This window comes from Camellia sinensis, chromosome 1 (assembly GCF_055761805.1).
Source record: "Camellia sinensis isolate YWXY chromosome 1, ASM5576180v1, whole genome shotgun sequence".
NCBI lineage: Eukaryota > Viridiplantae > Streptophyta > Magnoliopsida > Ericales > Theaceae > Camellia > Camellia sinensis.
In genome coordinates, this window is record NC_138961.1 from 111,543,974 (window position 1) to 111,571,854 (window position 27,881).

A 27,881-nucleotide genomic window follows, 5' to 3' on the forward strand; every position below is an offset into this window, starting at 1 on the left:
TGAGAGATTCGGTAGATCATCTTGTCGATTTGTATATTCGGGATATAGTGAGATTGCACGGGGTCCCAGTGACGATCATCTCAGATAGAGATCCTCGTTTTACTGCTAGATTGTGGCAGAGTTTGCAGAGTGCCTTGGGCACTAAGTTGACCTTTAGTACGGCTTATCATCCTCAGACTGACGGGCAGTCCGAGCGTACTATTCAGATCCTCGAGGATATGCTTCGGGGTTGTGTCCTGGACTTCAGTGGGACGTGGGAGAGGCACTTGCCATTGGTAGAGTTTGCCTACAACAACAGTTTTCAGTCTAGCATCGGTATGGCACCGTTTGAGGCCTTGTATGGCCGACCGTGTAGGTCTCCAGTTTGTTGGGCCGAGGTGGGTGATGCACCTTTGTTGGGTCCGGAGTTGGTTAGGGAGACGACGGAGAAAGTTGAGCTTATCCGTAGGAGGCTTGTTACAGCCCAGAGTCGACAAAAGAGTTATGCCGACCGTAGGAGGAGGCCTTTGGCGTTTGAGGTAGGTGATCATGTCTTTCTGAAGATATCACCTAGGCGAGGCCTGATGAGTTTGGGAAGAGTGGGAAGTTATCCCCTCGGTTTATAGGTCCTTTTGAGATCCTTGAGAGGATAGGTGAGGTTGCTTATCGGTTAGCCTTACCGCCGCAGTTGTCCGGAGTGCATGATGTGTTTCATGTGAGTATGCTTCGGAAGTATGAGCCAGATCCATCACATGTGTTGGATTGGACTGATTTAGAGGTAGATGAGGATGCCTCGTATGAGGAGAGACCGGTACGGGTCTTGGATAGGCGGGATCAGGTCCTGCGTGGCAAGACCATTCCTTTGGTGAAAGTCTTGTGGAAACATCACGGAGTGGAGGAAGCCACTTGGGAACGTGAGTTGGAAGTCCGAGAGAAATATCCGGACTTGTTTGTTGATATGTAATCTTATATTTAAATTTTACATTTTTGTTGAACTTAAGAGCTTTTATATATGTCTTAAGTTGTGAAACATTGAAAATGTTTTGATTATTGGAAGTATGTTTTGGAACTTGCCTCATATGGAAGTTGAATGTAACATTATATGTGTTAAGTATATTGTTGAAATTGGAAAGATAGTGCATAATGTTAATGCATGTTGAAAGTACATATGTTGTTTACCTATTGTGATATGTCTCTTGTTAAAGGGATGGGATGACCGGTAATGGGTCGAATTGTTGAATGTTAAAGTGTAACATTGTTGTTTAAAATGAAGGAAAACTTGTTTTTGAAAACTTGTGCTTAATTTCGGGGGCGAAATTCTTTAAGGGGGGGAGGTTATAGCGATCCCAGGTTTACCCTTGTTGTATAGTGAGCCGGACATGTGTCCGTGGATGTTGGTAGTTGTTTATTATCTTGTTTACATCCTTTCTTACTTTGTATTTGAGTTATAGGATGTGTTGAGCGGTTTTGTTTCAGGTTGGTTGAGTTTAGAAACCAAAACTAGTTGCCCAGATTTTTGGCCTGTACGCTCGAGCGGAGGTGTTGGCGCTCGAGCGTAGATTACATCCGTCTAGTATCTTGTTGTGCAGTGTTGTGAGCTCGAGCGTAGGGTTGGGAGCTCGAGCGGAGGCCTGGTTCTGCAAAAGTGCTGGGCGAGTGCATTCTGCGCTCGAGCGGGAGGTTGGCCGCTCGAGCGGAATTCTGTGAGTGGCCGCTCGAGCGGGGTGTTTTACGCTCGAGCGGAAGACTGGGTTTAAATCCCGAAGTTGTGACTTTCCAAATCACTTTTTCACTTTCTCTTCTCTCTCTTACTTTTCCAAAATCACCATTGTTGAGCCTCTCACTCTAGACTCTACCTTCTCTCTAGGTTTTGATCTAGTAGGAGTGATTTACTCACCTTTGGCCTTTACAAAAAGGTTGTTGATCGTCGAGGGCTTCATTTTAATCTGAAAATCTCGGGTTTTGGAGCACGTTGAGTTTTGTCTTCTTCTCCCTTGGAGCTCCGAATTTGAGGTAGGGATAACCTACTCCTCTCTATGGGTTTTGTCTTTAAATTTTGGTATTTTGAGATGTTGGGCTTGGTTTGGTAAATTTGTGAAAGTTTGGGGCTTTTGTGTAATTTTACAAAAGTTGGGGTTTTATTCATAATAAACCTAGATGCATGTTTGGCATAGAAAAATAGAATGATTGTTGAATCATTGATGAAAATGGGACCTAAGGGTTGAAATGGTAATTATGAAAAATGGCCTAATTACATTGTTTAATTAATTGGGATAATTAATTGGTGAGAAATGAGGAAATGAAATGTTGATTGAATATCCATTTGTGCATTTATTTTCTGTTTTAGAAATAACTGCTTTGGGCTATCGGTGGAGGATAGTCGAGATTGTTGTAGACAATGCATGATGATTAGGTAAACGGAAACTAATCAATGGAACGTGTCATGGAACTTGACGGTTGATAGAATACATTAATTGTGTGTATTGTGTGATTGTATATAGAACCAATGTGTTTATATACGTTATGTGTAGAGGAGGAGATAGGGGATGTACTCCGCGGTTTAGGGGAAGATAGGGGATGTACCTCTAAACCGGATAGGTATTGGGAGGAGATAGGGGATGAACTCCGTAGACATAGCTCATATGCTTGTCTAGAGAAGTGAAGATAGAGCTCATATGCTTATCTTTGTGAAGTGTGTGTAACGCCCTCGGAAATAAACCCATTAAATATATATAACATCAACATGCAATGTTAAAAAGGAAACAGTTCATTATAATATTCATCATAGTCTTACTAAACAAAAGCATTACATGTAACATCAAATTAACTGCCCTACAGGCTTACATCTTTCCAAGCCAACACTTGGACACAAAAGTATGAGTTCTAACTCAAATACAAATAAAGCCCTAGGCTTGTGTGTTTACATGTACTAATAAATGAAAGCAAATAACTGAAAATAATCTTCAAAATCCAAGTCCTTCCAAGCTATGTCCTTGGAGGTAGCTTATCACCTGAACCTGAAAATGATGTTCCCATATAGGGTGAGCCACAGCCCAGTAGAAATATACTAAACCAAATATAAGCATTGAATAAAGCAATAGCATTCAATAGATGGTTAACCAAGATAATCAATTACATCATTATCCAATCTCATGACATTATTGTCAACGACACGTTTCACTTTCCAACATTATCAATATGGCTCAGAACCTGGCCAAACTTACAATAGTGAATTATATATATATCATATTCACATTCTTCTAATGTCAACAAATAAATGAGACTCAAGCTCAAATCAAAACACTTCATACTTCCAGATTGATACACATTTTAGTGCTGTATCAATAAAAACACTTCTATATAAATAAGCACACATAAAAGTGATGCTAATGGAGTCCATCCCCTATCTCCTCCCAAACAAAATCCGGTTTAGAGGTCCATCCCCTATCTTCCCCTAAACCGTGGAGTACATCCCCTATCTCCTCCCACACAAAACAATGTATGCAAATGCAATGCTCAATCAATACACGTATTTTCTGTATTAATGCAATAGTCAAAATTAATGACTTAACCAATGTGATTAGTTTCAGTTATTCCTAATCCACATGCAATGTCTACAACAATCACGACTATCCTCCACCGATAGCCCAAAACAGTTATTTCTAGACTGGAAATAAATATAACAACAATTCACTAGGCGAGTGGTTTAAATTATCCCACCACACCATTTAATCAATGAATTCCTCAATTTCATGAATTTAACCAAATTCCCTTAAACTAATTATACAAATTAATTTATTAATACAACTAGGGTTTTTCCCCAAATTACCAAAGTATCCCCAACATATCAAAATACCAAAACTTAGAACAAAACTTATAGAATGGAGTAGGAAATCCCTACCTCGAAGTGAAGAACTCAAATAGAGATGATGACCAAAGACCAACGTGCTCCAAATCCCAAGTTTCTCAGATTAAAACGAAGCCCTCAACCCACTCTATCTTTTTAATAAAGGACTAAGGTTAGATACTCACCCTAGGTAGATCAATTCTTAGAGAGAAGACAAGTTTTAGAGAGAGAGAGAGAGAGAGAGAGAGAGTTGGCTCTAGGGTTTCAAAAGAAAAGATGATGAAAAAAATCATGTTTAACCCGCTGCTGCCTACTGATATATAACAAGCCATTAGGACCTTACAGTTACACCAAAAATAATGACCATTAAACAAGAAAATGGTTACACCAAAATAATGACCATTAACTAAGAAAATGGTTATACCAAAATAATGACCATTAACCAAGTTCATGAATTCTATTTATCCTCCATTTATGACCAAGAGGTTACCAAAGTAATGAAACCCCATAAATAAATATAAGATAGTAAGGATTGGTCGCTATAATGGACCACTAATAAGGATAGTAACTGAACCACTAATAAGGATATTAAATGAACCATTATGAAAATTTAATGGACACTAACCCTTGGTTTCCAAATACAACCAACCTGTTTTAAACCTACCCAACACAACCCAAGACTCATATACAAAGAGTAAAGGATGGAAATGGGAAAAAGACAACAACACATCTACGGAACCGAGTCTGAAATACAATTAAACAATGAAGGGAAAACTGGGATCGCTATAACCTCCCCCCCTTAAAGAATTTCGTCCCCGAAATTAGGTAAATAAATTTCAACAATATGATTTCTCAATTCTCAACAATATTACAATTCAATATTCATCAACCTGACCTATTACTGGTTATTCTATCTCTATTCAAGAGGCAACTCACAACATATAACATAGTTCACAATTCCATAACATATTCAATGCCAATAATATATTTGCATTTCTATAACACATTTAACATATACAATGCTAAATTAAACTTCTATTTTCAAGGCATGACCAACCATTACCATACTTCCAATAACCAAAACATACTTAATGTTTTTCAACTTAAGACACATTCAGTGCGCTTAAAGTTTATCAGTACAACAAAATTCCCAATACATGGTTAAATATTAACAAACAAGTCCAGATACTTCTCACAGACATCCAACTCACGTTCCCACGTGGCTTCCTCCACCCCGTTATGTTTCCACAACACCTTAACTAATAGAAAAATCCTACTTCGCAAGACTCGATTACAAAGATAACAGTATGACACAATCAACCACTACAGTGTTCTGAGACATCCACCACGTCTCGACTACTGACAATACTCAGACCAGTATCTAGTACTTAATACCTCAACATAGGAAACACGAAAACATTCGTACACCAGGCCTCCGGTCAACTTTCACAGAACGAGGACGTAAAACGAGACACGGGTAATGAACAACATACGAACCAAGCACTATCACACATCGTACTAGGCAAAACCTCCTCACTTACTGCAAGTTATCTTACGCCCATACTGAATCCCTCATTCAGGGATTTCACTCGCCACCTCGACTAAACTTATAATAACAAAATTTGCATACTCATTCCCTCGTACCGAATTAGCTAACAAGGGTTTACCACGCCGCAACACTTATCACTACCACATAACTGTTCGTACCGAACACAAGCAAATATAGTACCTTCATTCCTTAATGACCTATAGGGTCTACTCTTTATTCCGCATCCTACTTGTCACTCGTCTTGAGAGTACAATCAAGACACTAAGCCTCCGTGCCAAATCATTTGCCACCACTACCACTGAACCACTGCTTAGAACCAAACCCTGGCGCAATCGCATGTCGCCGACAAGGCTTTCAAAGACGCACCATCCTAACCTCTCCAGAAGAGTAAGAGTCCTCACCCTCATCGCTATCAACTCAAACCTTCATCTGCAAACACCATACCACTGTGACTCTACTCACAGGTCACATCTTAACCACGGGTTATACACCCAACCAACCCTACCGACAACATCTCCTAACCTAACCAGTATTAAGGTACACACCTAATGCATTTAAACATAGCAAAAGAATCCTGAAACTTAAGAGAATATCCATTATACTACTACCCGGGATATAATACCAGTTGCTCACAACACGCCACTCCCCGATGCCAACAACCACAATCTTAACAAGGGCTAACACTCCCTCAAATGAGACAACCATTCAGTACGTATGCAAATTCGGTAACGTCACCTACCATGAAGGTGTAAGTCTACTCCTAACGAAATTATGCGCTATGCCTCCGTAAAACATCATGCTAAATATACCAGACCTAGTAGTAATCGGACACTTCACATCCTCTCGAAGAGTTCTCACGACAGTTGGCCACAAACTCTACCACTCACACAAGATTAAATAGGTAACACCCTTGAAATTTCGCACACCCGGCAAGTATAACTGTTCTCGCCCCATAGTAGTCCTGACTAAGATACGCATCCCTCAATAATTCTTTCTAATTTCTAAACATGGCTCACCAGCCCTCATTCGCCCAAACCAAATCACACGCATACCGATGCATTGTTACAAATATTTTACGGTTTCACAACTTGTCACATTAATAAAACTTTAGAGCCACAACATGTTCCAGTCCGCCTAACCCAAGGAAATTAATAAACACAAACATATATATATATAAACAAGCAGTTTTGATGTTTCAACATTCCTAAAACACATTGGTTACACAACAGAACCCATGATTTCAAAATGATAATTCACCGATTACAAAACGGATTAGTCAAAACAAAACCATACTATTGGTACTACCACTGTTATCGTCCCCCACTCACACAGCCTACTCTCAAACTCCGAACAACGCAGCTCCTCCGTCTCCACTAACTCGGGGGCAAACCTTGACAGGTTAGCAAACCATGCTTCAAACTGTACCAAAGGTGTAGTACCTTGGCGTAACTCCACAAACTGTTTCCACAACTCTTCCCGTGTGGAAGGAGGGAAATCACAACTTCCTCGTCTAGGCATCCTAGTAAAGGTAACAAAGATATTAGCACATTAATAAATGTGCCGAAGCTAAACACTAATGCATTGGACAACAATAATTCATTCCACGTAAGCACATAATCACATAAGCACCTACGAATTTAATTCCTGGATAACGATAGTCCCAATGCGTTACTATAGTTCCGGTTGGAAGCAGCAGTGATCAAGTGCCTTTCCAACAAGACTACTAGAAACTCAAGGGTCTAATCAACATCCTAGAAACTACATTCCATACCCACATAATCACATAAACATGTTATCACATAAGCATATAACATTACACTAAGTCTTTATCAGACGAGATGAACCCATTGTGATACTAATCACTTCCCATGTACCCAAAGTATTCAAACCCGGTACGCTCTGATACCAAGTTGTAACGCCCTCGGAAATAAACCCATTAAATATATATAACATCAACATGCAATGTTAAAAAGGAAACAGTTCATTATAATATTCATCAGAGTCTTACTAAACAAAAGCATTACATGTAACATCAAATTAACTGCCCTACAGGCTTACATCTTTCCAAGCCAACACTTGGACACAAAAGTATGAGTTCTAACTCAAATACAAATAAAGCCCTAGGCTTGTGTGTTTACATGTACTAATAAATGAAAGCAAATAACTGAAAATAATCTTCAAAATCCAAGTCCTTCCAAGCTATGTCCTTGGAGGTAGCTTATCACCTGAACCTGAAAATGATGTTCCCATATAGGGTGAGCCACAGCCCAGTAGAAATATACTAAACCAAATATAAGCATTGAATAAAGCAATAGCATTCAATAGATGGTTAACCAAGATAATCAATTACATCATTATCCAATCTCATGACATTATTGTCAACGACACGTTTCACTTTCCAACATTATCAATATGGCTCAGAACCTGGCCAAACTTACAATAGTGAATTATATATATATCATATTCACATTCTTCTAATGTCAACAAATAAATGAGACTCAAGCTCAAATCAAAACACTTCATACTTCCAGATTGATACACATTTTAGTGCTGTATCAATAAAAACACTTCTATATAAATAAGCACACATAAAAGTGATGCTAATGGAGTCCATCCCCTATCTCCTCCCAAACAAAATCCGGTTTAGAGGTCCATCCCCTATCTTCCCCTAAACCGTGGAGTACATCCCCTATCTCCTCCCACACAAAACAATGTATGCAAATGCAATGCTCAATCAATACACGTATTTTCTGTATTAATGCAATAGTCAAAATTAATGACTTAACCAATGTGATTAGTTTCAGTTATTCCTAATCCACATGCAATGTCTACAACAATCACGACTATCCTCCACCGATAGCCCAAAACAGTTATTTCTAGACTGGAAATAAATATAACAACAATTCACTAGGCGAGTGGTTTAAATTATCCCACCACACCATTTAATCAATGAATTCCTCAATTTCATGAATTTAACCAAATTCCCTTAAACTAATTATACAAATTAATTTATTAATACAACTAGGGTTTTTCCCCAAATTACCAAAGTATCCCCAACATATCAAAATACCAAAACTTAGAACAAAACTTATAGAATGGAGTAGGAAATCCCTACCTCGAAGTGAAGAACTCAAATAGAGATGATGACCAAAGACCAACGTGCTCCAAATCCCAAGTTTCTCAGATTAAAACGAAGCCCTCAACCCACTCTATCTTTTTAATAAAGGACTAAGGTTAGATACTCACCCTAGGTAGATCAATTCTTAGAGAGAAGACAAGTTTTAGAGAGAGAGAGAGAGAGAGAGAGAGAGTTGGCTCTAGGGTTTCAAAAGAAAAGATGATGAAAAAAATCATGTTTAACCCGCTGCTGCCTACTGATATATAACAAGCCATTAGGACCTTACAGTTACACCAAAAATAATGACCATTAAACAAGAAAATGGTTACACCAAAATAATGACCATTAACTAAGAAAATGGTTATACCAAAATAATGACCATTAACCAAGTTCATGAATTCTATTTATCCTCCATTTATGACCAAGAGGTTACCAAAGTAATGAAACCCCATAAATAAATATAAGATAGTAAGGATTGGTCGCTATAATGGACCACTAATAAGGATAGTAACTGAACCACTAATAAGGATATTAAATGAACCATTATGAAAATTTAATGGACACTAACCCTTGGTTTCCAAATACAACCAGCCTGTTTTAAACCTACCCAACACAACCCAAGACTCATATACAAAGAGTAAAGGATGGAAATGGGAAAAAGACAACAACACATCTACGGAACCGAGTCTGAAATACAATTAAACAATGAAGGGAAAACTGGGATCGCTATAGTGTGGATGTAGCTTGTATGCTTATCTGTGGATATTGTTGATATACATATCTGTTGTAGAGTGTGGATACAGCTTGTATGCTTATCTGTGGATATTGTTGATATACATATCTGTTGAGAATGTGGGTATAGCTTTTATGCTTATCTGAATGTGAGATATAGTTTTTATACATATCTGTGGAAATGATGATAGAGCTAGCATGCTTATCTGTTGAAAAAGGGAAAATGAAAGGTAATTGGGGCTTGTAAGTCGTTGACATAAATATGTAATTTATGTGATTGTATCAGTGTTGACCAACTATCAATTGCTAATGTTTTAGTCATTGTCCATGGTTGGTTTAGTGTATTTCTACTGGGCTGTGGCTCACCCTATATGGGAATATCATTTTCAGGTACAGGAAGCATGCCACCTCCAAGGACATAGCTTGGAAGGCTAGAGGCGGACATAGTGTAGTTGTTTTACTTTTGATGTATTACATGTAACTTCAAGCCAAGGGCTTAATGTGTAAACGAGTTAGTACTCTTTTGTTGAAACCAAGTGTTAACTTGGAAAGCTGTAAGCCCGTAGGGCATTTTGTTTTGATGTTAACATGTAATACTTATGTAATGAAACTCAATGAAATAAAGGAATGTGGTTAGTTTATATGTAAATGCTTGTCTTATTTTGAGGGCGTTACAATTACAGTCTACACCCATATAGGCAGGTTTGGGTCATGACACTTGACCTCTACTTTCTTCCTCAAACAACACAATTAACTACTAAAAATCGAACCTTTTGTGATGGTCTCAAATGTTGCAAAAGGTTCACATGCCGTCGCAAAAGACTTTTTGCGACAGAGTAGCGACGGGAAATGGGAAGTAGCAAAAGAGGGCGTAACAACAAGTATTTGCGACAGTAACAAACTGTCACTTTTTTGTAGCGACGGTAAATAAATAATTTTTGCGACGATTTAACCTGACACAAAAAAGCAGAGAAAACATCACTTTTAGCAACAGTTTAGGATATCGTGACCAAAAGCTTTTTTAGAAATGGTAATTGACGTCACGAAAAGTATTATTAGCGACGGTCTTAAGCATCACAAAAAAAGAAAAGAAAAGAAAAAGAATTAAACCAATATTGTATTTGCAACAGTTTAAACCGTCGCTAAAGATGGCACTAATATGTATATGCGACAAGTTGGCCTGTCGCTAATAAAATGCAAGAAAATGATGATTACATTAGCGACGGTTTATTATTATCGCAAAAAATAAAAAAAATAAAAAATCATAAAATAAATATATACTTTATTAATTCATTCCATTTACGAATTATTAATATTTTCTAAAATAAAATACATTGACATCCACATCGACACATATCCACATTCACATTCACAAAATTATATATACTACTAATAATAATAATATATATGTACCTTGTAACAATACAGTATCAACCAAACATTCTTTACAAAAATACATAAAACATCATCCAACGATACTAATAATTTTTATAATTCAAGAACTCAAATTTGTATCTAAAATAAAACCAAAATATTGAAAATACAAATAAAAAAAACATATATATTAATAGCTTGTTTTAGTATCAACAGTAAGCTCCAATATCGATATACGAAGATATTATCACGTACTCAAAAGGGTAGCATCTGCAAAAAGAAACAAAAAAATAATTATTTACAATATCAATATATTTCAAGCTTACAAAAATTGTAAAACAATTGATATTTATTTCAAAAAAATAATTTAATAAATAAGATTGTAACATATACAAAAAAATAATTTAATAAATAAGATTGTACCATATACATGAATTGAGCGCCACACAATGTGTCTTTCAACAACTTCTCCAACTTTTCTTAGACCTCAGGATGGTGTTTCCAAATGAGCATTCAACTTTTTCGCTTTAAGACAAAAACTTTGCAATATTCGGGCCCAATTGGAACTCCATCAATTTCACACAATGGATTGTCAGTAATAAGAAGTCCCTTAACCAATTGGACTATTGGCATACGTGAACTATCCAAAAAACTTTAATTACATCCTACAATGACAATAATTCTATTAAAACAAGGTATTGATTGAACACATTCCACTATAATCTAACAATAATCGAATAAACACAAAACAAGATATCTAGCTAAATAATTGTGCTTAAACATAGATACAACAGCCCCTAGTAGTTCACACCAGTAGACATGAAACAAATGTGAGATTAACAAAAAAAAAAAAAAAGGCAATATAGGTGACACAAAACACAGAACAAATAATCAATGTCAAGAGGTCGAGTCCCGTCTTTTCCGACAAGTCATTTATGCCTAGTTAGTCGTGTGTATCAAGTTTCGTTGACATCCGATGTCGTTTGACCATTTTAGTGAGCCAACCGTTCGGAAAAAGAGTTTCTAAAGAACAAGTTTTCACAAACGGAGATTAGGCTCTAGATTCAAAACCGGGAATCAATTTCGAGTCCTGTCTTTTCCTACATGTCATTTGTGCCTAGTTAGTCATGTGTGTCAAGTTTCGTTGACGTCCGACGCTGTTTGACCATTTTAGTGAGTCAACCATTTGGAAAAAGAGTTTCTAAATGACAACTTTTCACAAATGAAAATTAGGCTCTAGATTTAAAATCGATAAGATTCCTGTTATACAAAAGAAAATAAAAGCAGATTATTAGTAAAAGAGGTGGACAAAATGAGAAATAAAAGGCAGTCAAATTAAATGTGAACTTAATAAATTTATTATGTGTAAAGGAAGTCAACCCTCCTAGATTCAATGTAATTACCTTAAAAGAAGCATGAATTCATGGAACCTGAGAACAGCCATTGCCATGATATCCTATGGAGGAGGTAACCAGTTGTTCTTGCGCTTGTGAGCCTCTTGAACAAACAAACAATATTCTACATAAGAGCTCTAGAAGATTGCATTTAAAAAATCAAGCAAAGTTATCATAGATGAGTGACCAAGAATGGAAGGTAAGAGGAACAAAAATGCACAAGCTGAACATGTAAATTGGCTCACTTTCACAAGGATATAATTAAAAATAAAGAGCATACATAATCAAGCATTTGCTTTAATTTGATGTATTGGAGATAGACAATTTGTTTGTCGCACCACCACACATCAATTGCAACTTGATCACAATTCAATATAGTTCGAAGAAAATTTAGTGGCAAATTTCTCATAATCAAAGAGCACATTGAAACTTGCATACCCCATCAAGAATAGAACAGCAGTTGTAGCAGCAAAATCAGTTGACATGAAAGGGCATTATAAGGGGTACATAACATTGCCCTAAGCATGTTGTGGCCATTGTGCTAACAAATGGATAGAGACTTATGGCACCATGTATGGTGCAGTAACAAAACCATGCAATTGTATATATAACAACTAGAGGTCATACCCAGGTAATAAACATGCAACCCCACAAATAAAAAAATTCGTACTTCCTTTTAATCCATTGTTTGTGCACAACATCTATTAAAGTAAAATGAAAGGCAGGACCTTGAAAAAGAAGAAAATAATGAAAAATCATGGCAGTTTATAATTATGTACCTAGGCTGAAATAGCTTGAGTGAGTGTATACTCAGTTTCTGCCTTAAACTGTCTCCACAAAGACTTGCACTGCACAGTTGTAATCAGAGTGTTTTCTAGAGATGCCTGGTTAAGTTTGCTTCTTAATAAGTAATCAGTCAACTCAAAAATATAAGCACACCTACACAGACAGAGACGGTAACAAATAGTATACACTTCCTACCTCGTCACACGAGCTTGAAGCAAAAGGATCAACAGAATCTCCAATGCACCTATTTTGTGAAGAAGGCAAGGCAATGGCTCTATCCATGAGCGATGAGAAAATTACATTCTCTATCTTATTTGGTTTCTCATCCAAGCGTATGGCTGCCATAACAGATAAAAGCTTCAGTGACTGCAATATGTTGACAAAATATTACATTCCGAAAAAACCATATTATGTGGAGAGTTAATATAAAGTCCCAGTAATGACAGATCTATAGATTACCGCAGAGCGAGCATCTTTAGTGATTGCTCTAATATCAGTCTCACGTATTAGAAGCCTTCTTATAGAAGACCAAGTATCTATTTTGCTAGCCTCTAGAAGGGACTCCATAGGTGCAGCCAGTGCTTAACCAAGTTTTTTCTGCAAGTTAGAAAGGTTTCTACTAGGTAATCTCAAAAGATGATAATCTCACGAAAAAAAGAAAGAAAAGTTTGGCTGAAAGAACACCTATGAATTGCCCAATTAGATTGATAAATACCTCAAAGCTAGCCACAATTTTTGACAATTTTGCACTATGAACAGATGAAGCATGTGCTTCGATGTTGCGACAAAGTTTCTGATCTTATTTTTTCTTTTGTTAACGAGGATTTCATTTAAGACCTTTGAGGTATCACTCCGCACACTTCCTATTTAGAGTTTAGATCACAGTCCCCTACATTTAGACACTTGAAAATTGCAGATTGTAGGCCAAGGAATAAAAAAAGGTGAAACATTCTGGTTAACGGAAAAATCATCAAAATATATTGTTTAAAACATCTGGAAGGTACAAGTACAAGGCTCAAGTAGTTTTTCGTCAATTGAAAGCAACAATTTGTCTTAAGGCATCTGCAAAATTGGAGCAAGCTCTCTCACAGAAGTATACAAGGACAAATCAATGAGGTTAAGGATGGGCTACATTAGAGTCAAAGGCAAGTAACAAGTTCTACTCAAGCTAGCAAGAAATGGTCACTTCGAAATCGCTTGGATGATTTGTTAAACAAACAAGAGGTCTATTGGGCACAATGTTCAAAAAGCAATAATGGGTGCAACTTGGGGATAGAAACAAGTTTTTCTGCAGGATGGCATCTTGGAGAAGACACAAATAGGATCATTTTTCTTCAAAATAGGGATGGGTTAATGATCACGAATCCTGAAACAATCCAACAAACTTTTGTGGAGCATTTCAAGAAATTATTATAGGAGGGATCTGCTCAACATACGACTGACCAACATAATGATCCAGGTGCATTCCCAAACCAATTTAATTTACTTTCCATTTTTAAATGCAAATTTAATTTTGAACAACTTGCTATCCTACCTAGAACAAGGCTTTCAGGCTAATGAAGTGAAGCAAATCATTTTCCAATTAGGAAAGTTTAGAACTCCAAGACTAGATGGTTTTGTTGTTGGCTTCTATTAGACTTACTGGGAAATAGTAGGACCCTTGATAACGGAAATAATTCTGACTTTCCTTCGGTCTGGGTTTTTATTGAAACAATTTAATAAGACCTTCATTTGTTTAATCTCCAAAGTTCACAAAAGTATATTACTACAATTTAATAAGACCTTCAATTTTTTTAATTGAAAATACTACAAAGGAAATAATTTTTTTTCAAAATAAATATTCAAAAAATTTAAATCATAAATATTTAAATAATTTAAATAATCTAAAAAATTTAATAAGTAAAAAATTAAAATAAATATTTAAAAATTTTAAATCGATGTTCAAAAATTTTAAATAATTTAAAACATTAATATTTTAAATTTAAAAATAACTCTACACTCAAAGCGTAACCAAACACATAAAACAAAACTTAATAAAGAAATTATTTTTAAAACTCATAACCAAACACATAACTCGAAATTCCATACTAGTTTCACAACTCTACACTCAAATCGTAACCAAATACATAACAAAAAAATTAAAATTTTTAAAAATATTTTTATAAAATAGAGTTTGAATTTGTTATCCAAAAGACAACCTAAGATGGGGTGAATTAGATTTTTACAATTAAAAATTAATAATAACCTAATAAAAATTATGACTAGCACAATAGATAAATATAGTTAATGAAATAAAAATAATTAAAACAAGTGTTCTAATAACTATGTCAGTTAATGATTTTAGCACAGTGAAAATGTGAAATATAGTTACAACAATTTAAATAAAATAAAGAGATAAGGGAGAGAGAGAGGCAAACAAATTTATAGTGGTTCGGTTTCAACTCGGCCTACGTCCATTCCTCAAGTTTCACTTGATATTTTCCACTATGCTCTAACTCCACGGGGGTGCTAGCAACCTCTTTACAAATGGAGCAATCCTCCATGGATTTTACACAGACTTTCTAAGTCAAGAATACTGAGTGTACTACACTCTTACAGGGTTAAAAAGAATGTGTCTTTGTTTTCACAGAAAGTTACAAGAATTATCTCTCAAAGATAGACATAAAAATGAAGTTCTGATTTTTCTATAAACCTCACACAGGAAAGATGGACTTAAAGTTATACGTCTCAGTGTATAATTTCTGAAAGAGGATGTAAACAAAATTGAAAAACACTTCTCAGAGAATTTTTCAAAGAATAGATGTGAGTGATTATAGATCAAAGAATATTTTCTGATTTTTTGTAACTTATTTACATTAAAGGCTTTGGTATATGTAATGAAAATTATAGTCATTTATAGCCGTTGTATTCATTTGAATTTATAGCCGTTGTAGTCATTTGAATTTATAGCCGTTGTACTCCATCATTATTAATTTGAATATCTTCCACTCAATTATTACAAATTTGAATATTTTTCACTTGAACCTTTTGAATTGCTGTTGTGCTGGGCTATTTAAACATTTATTTTTGGGCTGTTTGAACTCCTGATTTAATCGAATATTAAATACATTCTAATAACATTTAGGATAAAGGTTTAGGTGAGAAATAATGGGACAAAATAAATTTTGATTTTATTAAAACATAAAATCATCAAAATAAATGTTGATTCTATTTTTCTCTTTCAAATAAATTATCAAAATAAATTTTGATTCTATTTTTCTCTTTCAAATAAATTAAAACATAATTAAATAAATCATCAAAATAAATAAGTCTAACATAATTTATTTTTACAAAATAGTTTAAAATTTAAAAAATTAAAATCATAATATTTTGAAATTAAAATATTTAAAAATATTCAAAAAATTAAAAAATTAAAAAAAAGCAACATATTTAAATATTAAAATATTTAAAATCTTAACAAAATTAAAAAAAATTTAAAATATAATATTTAAAATATTTAAAAAATTAAAATATTGATTTGAATTGAATTTTGAAAAGAGTTTTGAATTATGTGTTTGGTTATTAGTTTTGAAAAGTAATGATTATATTTTAAATTGAGTCTTGAGAAATGGGTTGTCACGACCCAAACCCGCATTTGTAGGTTTAGCACCGTAACCGGCCAATAATCCGTGGATTACCAAAGGCCTCTGAACAGATTAGCAAATAATAAGGGACTGCAGAAGCAATAATACAAAATAGATAAGGTCCAATGAGCTGTGACACGTACATGGGACAGAACATTTCTAAAACTTATTTACATACACATAAACATGCCAATCCAGATACACAATATTTATAAGGTATTTACAGAATGTACTTCCCAAGACCTGACTTTACAGAGCATACACAAAGACTAGCATGAATACAAAAACAGCCACGGCATTAGGCTTCGTTCGGAACCTCCTCGGGAGGCACAACAGTTGGCTAACAAAAACAGAACAGAAGGCCGTCAACTCTGGCCCTGGTCATATGCCGGCTCACTTACATACATAATATAAACTGTGAGCGAAAACGCAGTGAATAATAATAGAGTAAAGGGTTTCAATGAATAAGTTCGTACAGATTCAGAAATCATAATTCAGTTTCATATCAAAATCATAGTTTATCCAGATCATATACAGACAGAAATCATAAGTCATGATTAAGTTTACGTGATACATCTATTAGCATTAACAGAACAGAACAGAACAGAACGTATACATGTGAGGTTACGAATAACCAGTTCCATAAGGAACCTCCGGATCCGGGCAACAGAACAGAAGCTGAGCCCCTGTAACAGGGCCTCCGGTAGGGGTAACAGAGTGCAGACAGAAATAAGTTCCATAAAGGAACCTCCGATACCGGGTAATAGCTAACAGATATCACATGATGCTAAGGATGTCACAAATACATATCAGAAATTGAACAACCATTCATTGTACAGAACATATCATTTCGGAAAATAAATCTTGTTTTATCACACAGAAAGTAGATACAGTTTGAACATAACTGTCATGACCCGAACCCGCCCCTATGGGTTAAGGACACAACCGGCCAATAATCCTGAGATTACCTACGGCCTCAACTGAAACAAACGCAACTCAACAGAGTAAAGGGGCCAAACGGAAGCACAAATTTAAAACTTTGTCCACAGAGCCATGCTTATATGCACATCAAAATAAACCACTTACATATATGTTAATAACCCACATCAAAAATACAATATCATAAAATTCTTTACAGGCAGGATCATTCGAACTGAGTCAACCCATAACAGAATATATACAAATGTACACAAAGTCCTTGCCAACAAGACAAACTAAAAATACATAACAAAATGGCAATGATGGGTCTCGTACATAAGACACAAGGCTGACTCTCCAAAACTCATGTTGTTCCTGGCAGACTTCACTGGGGCTGGGTTTGGACTTCCCTCGGCTCACCTACAAACACATGAATGAGCGTGAGCGATAGCCCAGTGAATAATATCGAATACATAGGTTACATAAGCAACATGAAGAACAACATGCTCCGAACGACCTTGGGACCAATGCATTTTTCTGTTTAACATATATACACTTATACAAAATTCAGATCAAATGACTGTAGTTCCAAATATACTGGCCTTTGGCCCAATCAAATTTCCATTCATGTCAAAACGGCCTTCGGCCCATACATTCGTGTCAAAACGACCTTAGGTCCATTCATTTATGTCAAAACGGCCTTCGGCCCACTCATTCATGTCAAAACGACCTTCGGTCCATTCATTTCTATCAAAACGACCTTTGATCCATTCATTTCTATCAAAACGACCTTTGGTCCATTCATCTCTATCAAAACGACTTTTGGTCCATTTATTTCTATCATATCAAAATTTTGTCCACAATCCCAATTAGCAACTCATAAAGCTTATAAGGGAAATACCAATTGGACAATGACAAGCTTTCAAATATCGATATTACTCACAGTGATCGGCTTGCGGATTTGCCCTGGAGCTTGACCCTACACATTTCATGAACACAAAAGGGTCACTAACAGTTAAATCCGTTCTTTAATTCACAGATTCTTCTTTAGGCTTTATTCTTATCTCATTAACTCGTTTACAACGTTTAACACATGCCTAAGAGCGATTACAAGTGAAAGAGAACGGAAAACGAAACACAGAACGCATGAACAAAATTTCAGAAAATAGGGTCCTCGCTCGAGCATGGACTCCCCCGCTCGAGCGAACCCAAGAGGCCTGCAAAAGTACTGGTTACTTCAAAATTAAGCTCAAGCGTGAGTTAGGGCGCTCGAGCGAAGGGCCTGTCTACAAAAACTCCCCGCTCGAGCGTGAGATATCCCGCTCGAGCGTACATCCAACTCTGCAAAAAGTGCTGGGAGCACGATTTCTCCGCTCGAGCGGCCCTTCCCCCTACTCGAGCGGAAGTCAAAATTCTGGAAATTCCAGGTTGTGTTCTTGAGCTCCAAATCGATTTTCCAGCTACATTACTTGCATGCAATGGCTCAAATCTCAAATATAATCATACCAACATGGCACCAATGCAAGATTATAACATTATGAAGCTCAATCTCTTGATTTATCTACATGCATGTGATGAATTAGCCACATTCTCAACTTAGACAACACAAATGGGAATCAAAACATGAGTTCCCTTTAACATTTCACATGGATTATACACATTTGTTTTCAAACATGCACAAACATGCAATTTCAAGGTAAGTCTTTACATGCATGCACGTATTAAGCTTCAATTCCACAATTCCAACACAATTTCATTTCAATCTCACTCTTGATCACCAAATTAGCTTGAACACACAAAATTACAAACTATAATCCAAGAATTACTCACCTAGAAGCTTTGATCTCCTAAGCCCTAGTCAATTCTTGAGCTAAATCTCCAAAACTTCCAAGCTTTAAGCCAAATTAGCACAATTCCTCTCCCTTTTCTCTCAGTATGGCCGACCCTCTCTTCCTCCCGATGGTCTAACTCAGATTTTGAGTTCATATGAGTTAAAGGGAAGTATAGTGCTATTATACAACAAGCCCCACTAACATAATATTTTACTATAAAATATTTGGGCACTTAATTCATCAATTAAATCAATTTAATCTGACCTGAATAAATTTTCAATTAAATTTCACCGTAGGCTCTAAAAATTATGCCAATCGCAATGGCGTAATCAATTTCGGGTTCCGTAGCCGATAAGGCCTTCAATTTAATTTCCAAAACAGATTAATCAGACAGATGTTCCCACGGTGAACAGATAAGACTTCAAAATCACATATATTCACATAATGGCACATAAAATCATGCTAAACACATAATCATACTCAAATTAAGGACCAATTAGCATACTACCGAACAGGGGTATCACCATAACTTTACTAAATTATTACTCACAGTTGGCCTTGAAACAGATAGACGGAGCAGATTGATCACACGATACGCGGCACATGACCTACATAACACATAACGGACACACACATGAAACACACAGTCTAATTGCACAAAACTTACGTCGTTGGTTCTTAGTGTGTTTCTAACCTTAAATCCTCACTATGGAGTCTTAAACATGGCCTAGGAATGCCTAGGATGGAATGACGATGCAAAGATGTCTTGGAAAACATTTTTCAAAACTTGCTGAAAACAGGGGTCTCGCTCGAGCGTAGCTTCCTTCGCTCGAGCGAGCTTGTCAAAATAGAAGGGTCGCTCGAGTGTAGACTCCTTCGCTCGAGCGGTCTGTAAAAATGAAAAAGTACTGGTTATTGAAATTTTACGCTCGATGCCCGCTCGATGCTCGCTTGAGCGTGAGACACAGCTCTTTGCTTGAGCGTAGGTCTCGTCGCTCGAGCGTGTGTCTGCGTGCACCAAAAACCTGAGAGCTTGCAATTTACGCTCGAGCCATTAATCCTTCGCTCGAGTGGAGCTCTGAACAAACGATGGTCGCTCGAGCGTGTAATCCTTCGCTCGAGCGAGGAAGCCAAATTTTGGAATTTCCAGATTTTCCTCCCAAGCTCAAACCAAGCATTCAACACCTCAAATCTCAACCCTTTGGGCCCATTTTCTGGAAAACACTTGTAAAATCATAGTATAAGATGTTTCAAAGATCAATTTGTAAAATCAAAACCCAAAGGAGAGTCAATTAAACACAATTTCAAATAAAATTTCAAGAACATAACTTAAATGTAACATGCATGAATTCTCATGACTTCTAATGCTCCAAAACATGATCCAAAGCAAGATTAAGCATAAGAATAGGATGAATTCATGGACTATAACAAAAATGTGGACATGCATGTGGAAATTCATGAAGAACAACTCCAAAATCTAAGAATATGTGCATGCATGCATGAATTCACTCTCAAATCCAACTCTTTAAACCAATTCTAGACTTTAAACTCTAATCTTCCATGAACCATGCAAGAATTAATCTTAAATTCACAATTGAAAGGGGAATCTCCTACCTTAAACCTTGAATTCCAAGTCTAGGAGCTCAAATTTGCAAAGCCTCTTCAATTCTCCTAAGTTCCAAGCCAATTCTCTAGATGAATTCAATCTCCTACCTCACTCCCTCTCTCTCACGGTTTTGGCAAGGAAAAAGGCTGAAAATGGTGTATGAATCAACTCTAAACAATGCATGAGAAAGTGGCCCACTCAAGGGAAAAATGGTAGATAAGTCCAACTAATGTAATATAGCTTATTTAATCCAATTTAATCACACCAAATCAAATTTCAACTAAATTTACCATAAAATCACATTAATTCTAATTAACATAAAACACTAATTAGTTTCGGATTCGGCCGCCGATAAGACCTTCAATTTGCAGTTTAAAACATAAAATATGAACAGATCATTTTATGGCAAACAGATAAAAACACAAAGATAATGCAATACATATGCAATTTAATTCTGGAGTCCCTCTAAATTACTGTTAGGCATAAATAATCATGGTTTAGCATTAATCGGAGGTCGTGGTTATTACAGTCTTCCCCCCTTAAAAGAGTTAAGTCCTCCAAACTCGAATTACCTTCATTCGAAATCAACATTGGGTCCAATGGGAACAAATCCGGATATCTCTTCATCATGTCTTCCTCGGTTTCCCAAGTTGCATAGGTTCCTCCGTGGTTTTGCCGATCAACTTTTACCGACGATATTTCTTTATTTCTCAACTTTTTGATCCGGCGATTCACAATCTGGATAGGTCTTTCCTCATAAGTGTAGTCATCTTTCAAAAGCACATGTGTCGGTTCGATGACGTGGAGTGGATCCCTCAAATATTCTCATAGCATCGATACATGAAAGACGTTATGCATATGTTCCATTACTGGAGGTAAGGCTACCCGATACGATACCGGATTGATCTTTTCAAGGACTTCATAAGGTCCAACATACCTTGGCGCCAATTTTCCCTTAACACCAAACCGAGTTTGACCCTTCATCGGGGTCACCTTCATGAACACGTGGTCCCCAACTTCATATTCTCTCTCTCTTCTTTGAACATCGGCATAGCTCTTCTGTCGACTCTGTGCCGTTTTCAGACGCTGCTATATCAGTTTCACTTTCTCGATTGTTTCTTGCACAAGTTCCGGTCCCAACAAAGGTCTATTACCTACTTCAGGCCAACATATCGGAGAACGACATTTTCTTCCATACAAAGCTTCGTAAGGAGCCATTCCAATGCTTGAATGGTAACTGTTATTGTACACAAATTCGGCTAATGGCATGTAGGTCTCCCAATTTCCTTGGAAGTCTATCACACACATTTTGAGCATATCCTCCAGAGTTTGGTTCGTCCGTTCAGTTTGGCCATCTGTCTGTGGGTGATAGGCGTTGCTCAGTATCAATTCAGTCCCTAGGGCCTGTTGCAAACTCTGCCAAAATCTCGATACGAACTTTAAGTCCCTGTCAGACACAATAGATACTGGCACTCCATGCAATCTCACAATTTTAGTCATATAGATATTGGCCAATTTATCAGTGTTATAAATAGTTTTGACAAGCAGAAAATGGGCAGACTTAGTTAAACGGTCAACTATAACCCAGATAGAGTCCATACCTCGAGAAGAACGAGGCAATCCCACAATGAAGTCTATGGTAATGTGCTCCCATTTCCATTCCGGTATTGGGAGTGGTTGTAGCAAACCAGCGGGTCGTTGATGTTCAGCCTTAACCTGTTGGCACTGTAGACATCTAGCCACAAAGTCTGCAAAACTCTTTTTCATTCCAGGCCACCAAAAATTCTGTTTCAAATTATGATACATCTTCGTGTTCCCCGGATGCATAGCAAATTTACTACTGTGAGCTTCGGTTATAACACGTTTCCTCAAATCATAACAATCGGGCACACAAAGACGGTTCTAAAATTTCAGCACATCATTCTCAAACACAAATCTTGGCCTTGGCTTTGAATCAAATTCCTCCGTGATCTTTTTCAAGTATTCATCCTCGCACTATTTCTGTTTGATCTCGTCAAGAATTGTAGGTTGAGCGACAATCGCAATTAATAGCCCATCTTGTTCTAGGTCAGTCAACAATTCTTTTCGGTTGGATAGCAAACATGACAAATTCGCACTGGATTTTCGGCTCAAGGCATCTGCTACGATATTAGCCTTTCCTGGATGATTCAAGATTTGTAAATCATAATCCTTGATTAGTTCTAACCATCGTCTCTGTCTCATGTTCAATTCCTTTTGGGTGAAGAAATATTTCAAACTTTTATGGTCTGTATACACCTCGCAAGTTACCCCATACAAATAGTGACGCCATATTTTCAAAGAAAACACCACAGCCGCTAATTCAAGATCATGTGTTGGGTAATTCTTTTTATGAGGTCGAAGTTGTCTAAAAGCATAGGCAATCACCCTTCCGTTTTGCATTAGTACACACCCCAAGCCTTTATAGGAAGCATCACTGTACACTTGAAACCCATCAGTACCATTAGGCAAGGTTAAGATTGGTGCAGTCACTAACCTAGTTTTTAACTCTTGGAAAGATGCCTCTCTTTGTTCATTCCAGTCAAATGGCACATTTTTCTAAGTTAACTGAGTCAATGGCATGGCAAGCTTGAAAAAGTCTTTCACAAACCTCCGGTAGTAACCTGCAAGTCCCAGAAAACTTCGGACTTCTGTCACATTTGTCGGTCTAGGCCAATCCACAACAGCTTCAATTTTCTTAGGGTCAACAGAAACTCCATCCTTGTTGATTACATGTCCCAAAAATGCTACACTGTCAAGCCAGAATTCACACTTGGACAATTTAGCATACAATTTCTTTTCTCTCAAAATCTGCAAGGTGGTTCTCAGATGGTTCTCATGTTCTTCCCTGTCTTTAGAATAAATCAAAATGTCATCAATAAATGCAACAATGAAGTCGTCCAGATATGATTTAAACACCCTATTCATAAGATCCATGAAAGCTGCAGGTGCATTGGTCATCCCAAACGGCATTACTAAAAATTCATAATGTCCATATCTAGTTTGGAATGCAGTTTTCTCTATGTCCTCAGCTCTAACCTTTAATTGATGATACCCGGACCTGAGGTCAATTTTGGAAAACACTTGGGCACCCTGAAGTTGGTCAAACAAGTCATATATTCGAAGCAGAGGGTATTTATTCTTGATAGTCACTTTGTTCAGTTCTCGGTAGTCTATACACAATCTTAAAGATCTATCCTTCTTTTTGACAAACAAAACTGGAGCACCCAAGGTGAAGTGCTCGAACGGATAAATTTCTTATTTAATAGTTCCTGAAGTTGGGTTTTCAATTCCTTCAATTTAGAGGTAGACATTCTATAGGGAGTCTTGGAAATAGGTTGTGTCCCCAGAAACACCTCAGCAGTGAATTCAATTTCTTTATCGACTAAGTCCCCAGGTAAGTCAGTCGGAAACACATCGGGAAATTCACAAGCAACAGGGATTGTTTCTACAGTAGTACTGTCAGATGGTGCAATCAGTATACAACACAGATAATCCCTACATCCCTTCCTAAGGAGTTTTACAGCTTTCATAGCCGAAATCAAATATGGGGGAGGAACTACCCCATTCCCAATAAAAGTAAATTCAGGCATACCTGGTGGTCTAAACACAACAGTTTTATTTGCACCGTCAATGGTAGCACAGTATTTAGTCAACCAGTCCATCCCCAAAATACAATCGAAATGATTAATGTCCAAGGGTAATAAGTCCACATATAACATCATATCGCCAATCATAACATCACATGCTGGATAAACATGAGCACACATCATAGAATCCCCAGACGGCGTAGATACAGATAACACATAGGTCATAAGTTCTAATGGTCTAGTCAAATTTCAAGAAAAAACATGCGATACAAAAGAATGTGTAGAACCAGAATCTATCAGTACACATGCATTTTGAGAATATATATGGAGTGTACTTGACACCACAGTGTAGGCGTTTTGTACGTCGCCGGGCACTAAGGCAAACACTCGGCCTTGTCTCAGAGGTTCTTTCCCAGTATTGGCTTTGGCATTGGTTTTGGCCACATAAGCGGATCCTGCTGAACTTGCTGCAGGACGGCTAGTAGTCTCAGACCTGAGCAGGCAATCTTTCACTACATGACTTGGCTGGCCACACCGGAAACAAGCACCGAACGCTCGGTAGCACACACCCCTGTGCCTTTTACCACAATCAGAACAGACTGGAATAAACCCACTACTCTGACTCGAGCTGTTTGAAGTCCCTGTGTTTTGCTTCTTATCGATAAAGGACCGACCTCTTTTAAAACTAAACCCGGATCTTTTTCCTCTCCACTCAGTTGTTGTAGTTGCTGGGGTTTTACTTTGTTTCATGGCGGCTAGGGTGGCCTCTGCCATTAAGGCTCTGTCTAGAACTTCCACATAAGTAGGCAATTTCAGGACGCCTACCCGATCAAACACCTCTAAATCCAGTCCACCTTCAAACTTTCGTGCTTTCTTGTAATTAGTATCCACCATATGTGGAGCGAACAGTGCCAGTTCGGTGAATTTAGCTTCATATTCTGCCACAGACATTCTTCCCTGTTTGAGTTCCTGAAATTCAGACACTTTCCGATCCCTAAAACATTGGAGAAAATACTTGTCGTAGAAGATAGCATTAAACTGTGCCCATGTCATATTTCCATTGCCACTTCGGATCAGTGACCACCACCTGCGGGCTTCATCTTTCAAAGTGTAGGTGGCTAAGAGGACTTTCTGAGTCTCAGAACAAGGAAATACTTCATACAATTTTTCCATCTCAAGCAACCACGTCTCAGCTTTCAAAGGTTCAATTCCACCATAGAACATTGGCGGTTTCATTTTCATGAATTTCTGTGTCAGATTGATGATGTTATTATTGTCTGCCTCGGCTTGTACCGGTGGAGGCGAAGGGGGCAAAGGTTGTTGTCGCTGTTGTTGTGTCAAGGTTTCAGTCAATGCTACTAACATCTATTCCATTTGGCCCATGCGAGCCTCTGAAGATTCACTTTCACCACTTCCCCTTGCATTCTCCATGTTACTATACAGACATCAAATGATAATAAACACAGGCATAATCTTATTCGTTTCCTTCAATTCATTTGATTCAAATGTGCATTCAATTTTCATATTCAATTGCATTACCACACACTCACAAATGCAGATGGAATGCCCCTAACTTTTACTAGGACATCCTAAGCTCATACGGACCAATGTATGTGGCAGAACACGTGCTTTGATACCACTCTGTCACAACCCAAACCCGCCCCTGTAGGTTTAGCACTGCAACCGGCCAGTAATCCATGGATTACCAAAGGCCTCTAAACAGATTAGCAAATAAAAAGGGGCTGCGGAAGCAATAATACAAAATAGACAAGGTCCAATGAGCTGTGATAACGTACATGGGACAAAACATTTCCAAAACTTATTTATATACACATAAACATGCCAATCCAGATACACAATATTTACAAGGTATTTACAGAATGTACTTCCCAAGACCTGACTTTACAGAACATATACAAAGACTAGCATGAATACAAAAATAGCCATGGCATTAGGCTTCGTTTGGAATCTCCTCGGGAGGCACAACAGTTGGCTGACAAAAACATAACAGAAGGCCATCAACTCTGGCCCTGGTCATGTGCCGGCTCACCTACATACATAATATAAACTGTGAGCGAAAGCCCAGTGAATAATAATAGAGTAAAGAGTTTTCAATGAATGAGTTCGTACAGATTCAGGAATCATAATTCAGTTTCATATCAAAATCATAGTTTATCTAGATCATATACAGACAGAAATCATAAGTCATGATTAAGTTTACGTGATACATCCATTAGCATTAGCAGAACAGAACGTATACACGTGAGGTTACGAATAACTAGTTCCATAAGGAACCTCTGGATCCGGGCAACAAAGCAGAAGCTGAGCCCCCGTGACAGGGCCTCCGGTAGGGGTAACAGAGTGCAGACAGAAATAAGTTCCACAAAGGAACCTCCGATACCGGGTAACAGCTAACAGATATCACATGATGCTAAGGATGTCACGAATACATATCAGAAATTGAACAACCATTCATTGTACAAAACATATCATTTCGGAAAACAGATCTTGTTTTATCACACAGAAAGTAGATACAGTTTGAACATAACTTTACTAAATTATTACTCACAGTTGGTCTTGAAATAGACAGACGGAGCCAATTGATCACACGATACGCGGCACGTGACCTACATAACACATAACGGACACACACTTGAAACACACATTCTAATTGCACAAAACTTACGTCGTTGGTTCTTAGTGTGTTTCTAACCTTAAATCCTCACTATGGAGTCTTAAACATGGCCTAGGAATGCCTAGGATAGAATGAGGATGCAAAGATGTCTTGGAAAACATTTTTCAAAACTTGCTGAAAACAGGGGTCTCGCTCGAGCGTAGCTTCCTTCGCTCAAGCGAGCTTGTCAAAACAGAGGGGCCGCTCGAGCGTAGACTCCTTCACTAGAGCGGTCTGTAAAAATCAAAAAGTACGGGTTGTTGAAATTTTACGCTCAATGCTCGCTCGAGCGTGAGACACAGCTCTTCGTTCGAGTGTAGGTCTCATCGCTCGAGCGTGCGTCTGCGTGCACCAAAAACCTGAGAGCTTGCAATTTACGCTCGAGCCATCAATCCTTCGCCTAAGAGGAGCTCTGAACAAACGATAGTTGCTCGAGCGTGTAATCCTGTGCTCGAGCGAGGAAGCCAAATTCTAGAATTTCCAGATTTTCCTCCCAAGCTCAAACCAAGCATTCAACACCTCAAATCTCAACCCTTTGGGCCCATTTTCTGGAAAATACTTGTAAACTCATAGTATAAGATGTTTCACAGATCAATTTGTAAAATCAAAGCCCAAAGGTGAGTCAATTAAACACAATTTCAAATAAAATTTCAAGAACATAACTTAAATGTAACATACATGAATTCTCATGACTTCTATTGCTCCAAAACATGATCCAAAGCAAGATTAAGCTCAAGAATACGATGAATTCATGGACTATAACAAAAATGTGGACATACATATGGAAATTCATGAAGAACAATTCCAAAATCCAAGAATATGTGCATGCATGCATGAATTC

The 27,881-nt window shown here is 37.3% G+C and overlaps 1 long non-coding RNA gene across 1 annotated transcript; it reads right to left on the bottom strand.

The window, feature by feature from the left end:
* Positions 1-10,593: 10,593 nt before the first annotated feature.
* Positions 10,594-14,019, bottom strand: LOC114285180 (uncharacterized). The gene is made up of 5 exons (XR_014337448.1): positions 13,239-14,019; positions 12,773-13,117; positions 12,003-12,096; positions 11,023-11,264; positions 10,594-10,869 (listed from the first exon to the last, which is right to left on the bottom strand). It is a non-coding gene; the product is annotated as an uncharacterized LOC114285180 (long non-coding RNA).
* Positions 14,020-27,881: the final 13,862 nt, after the last annotated feature.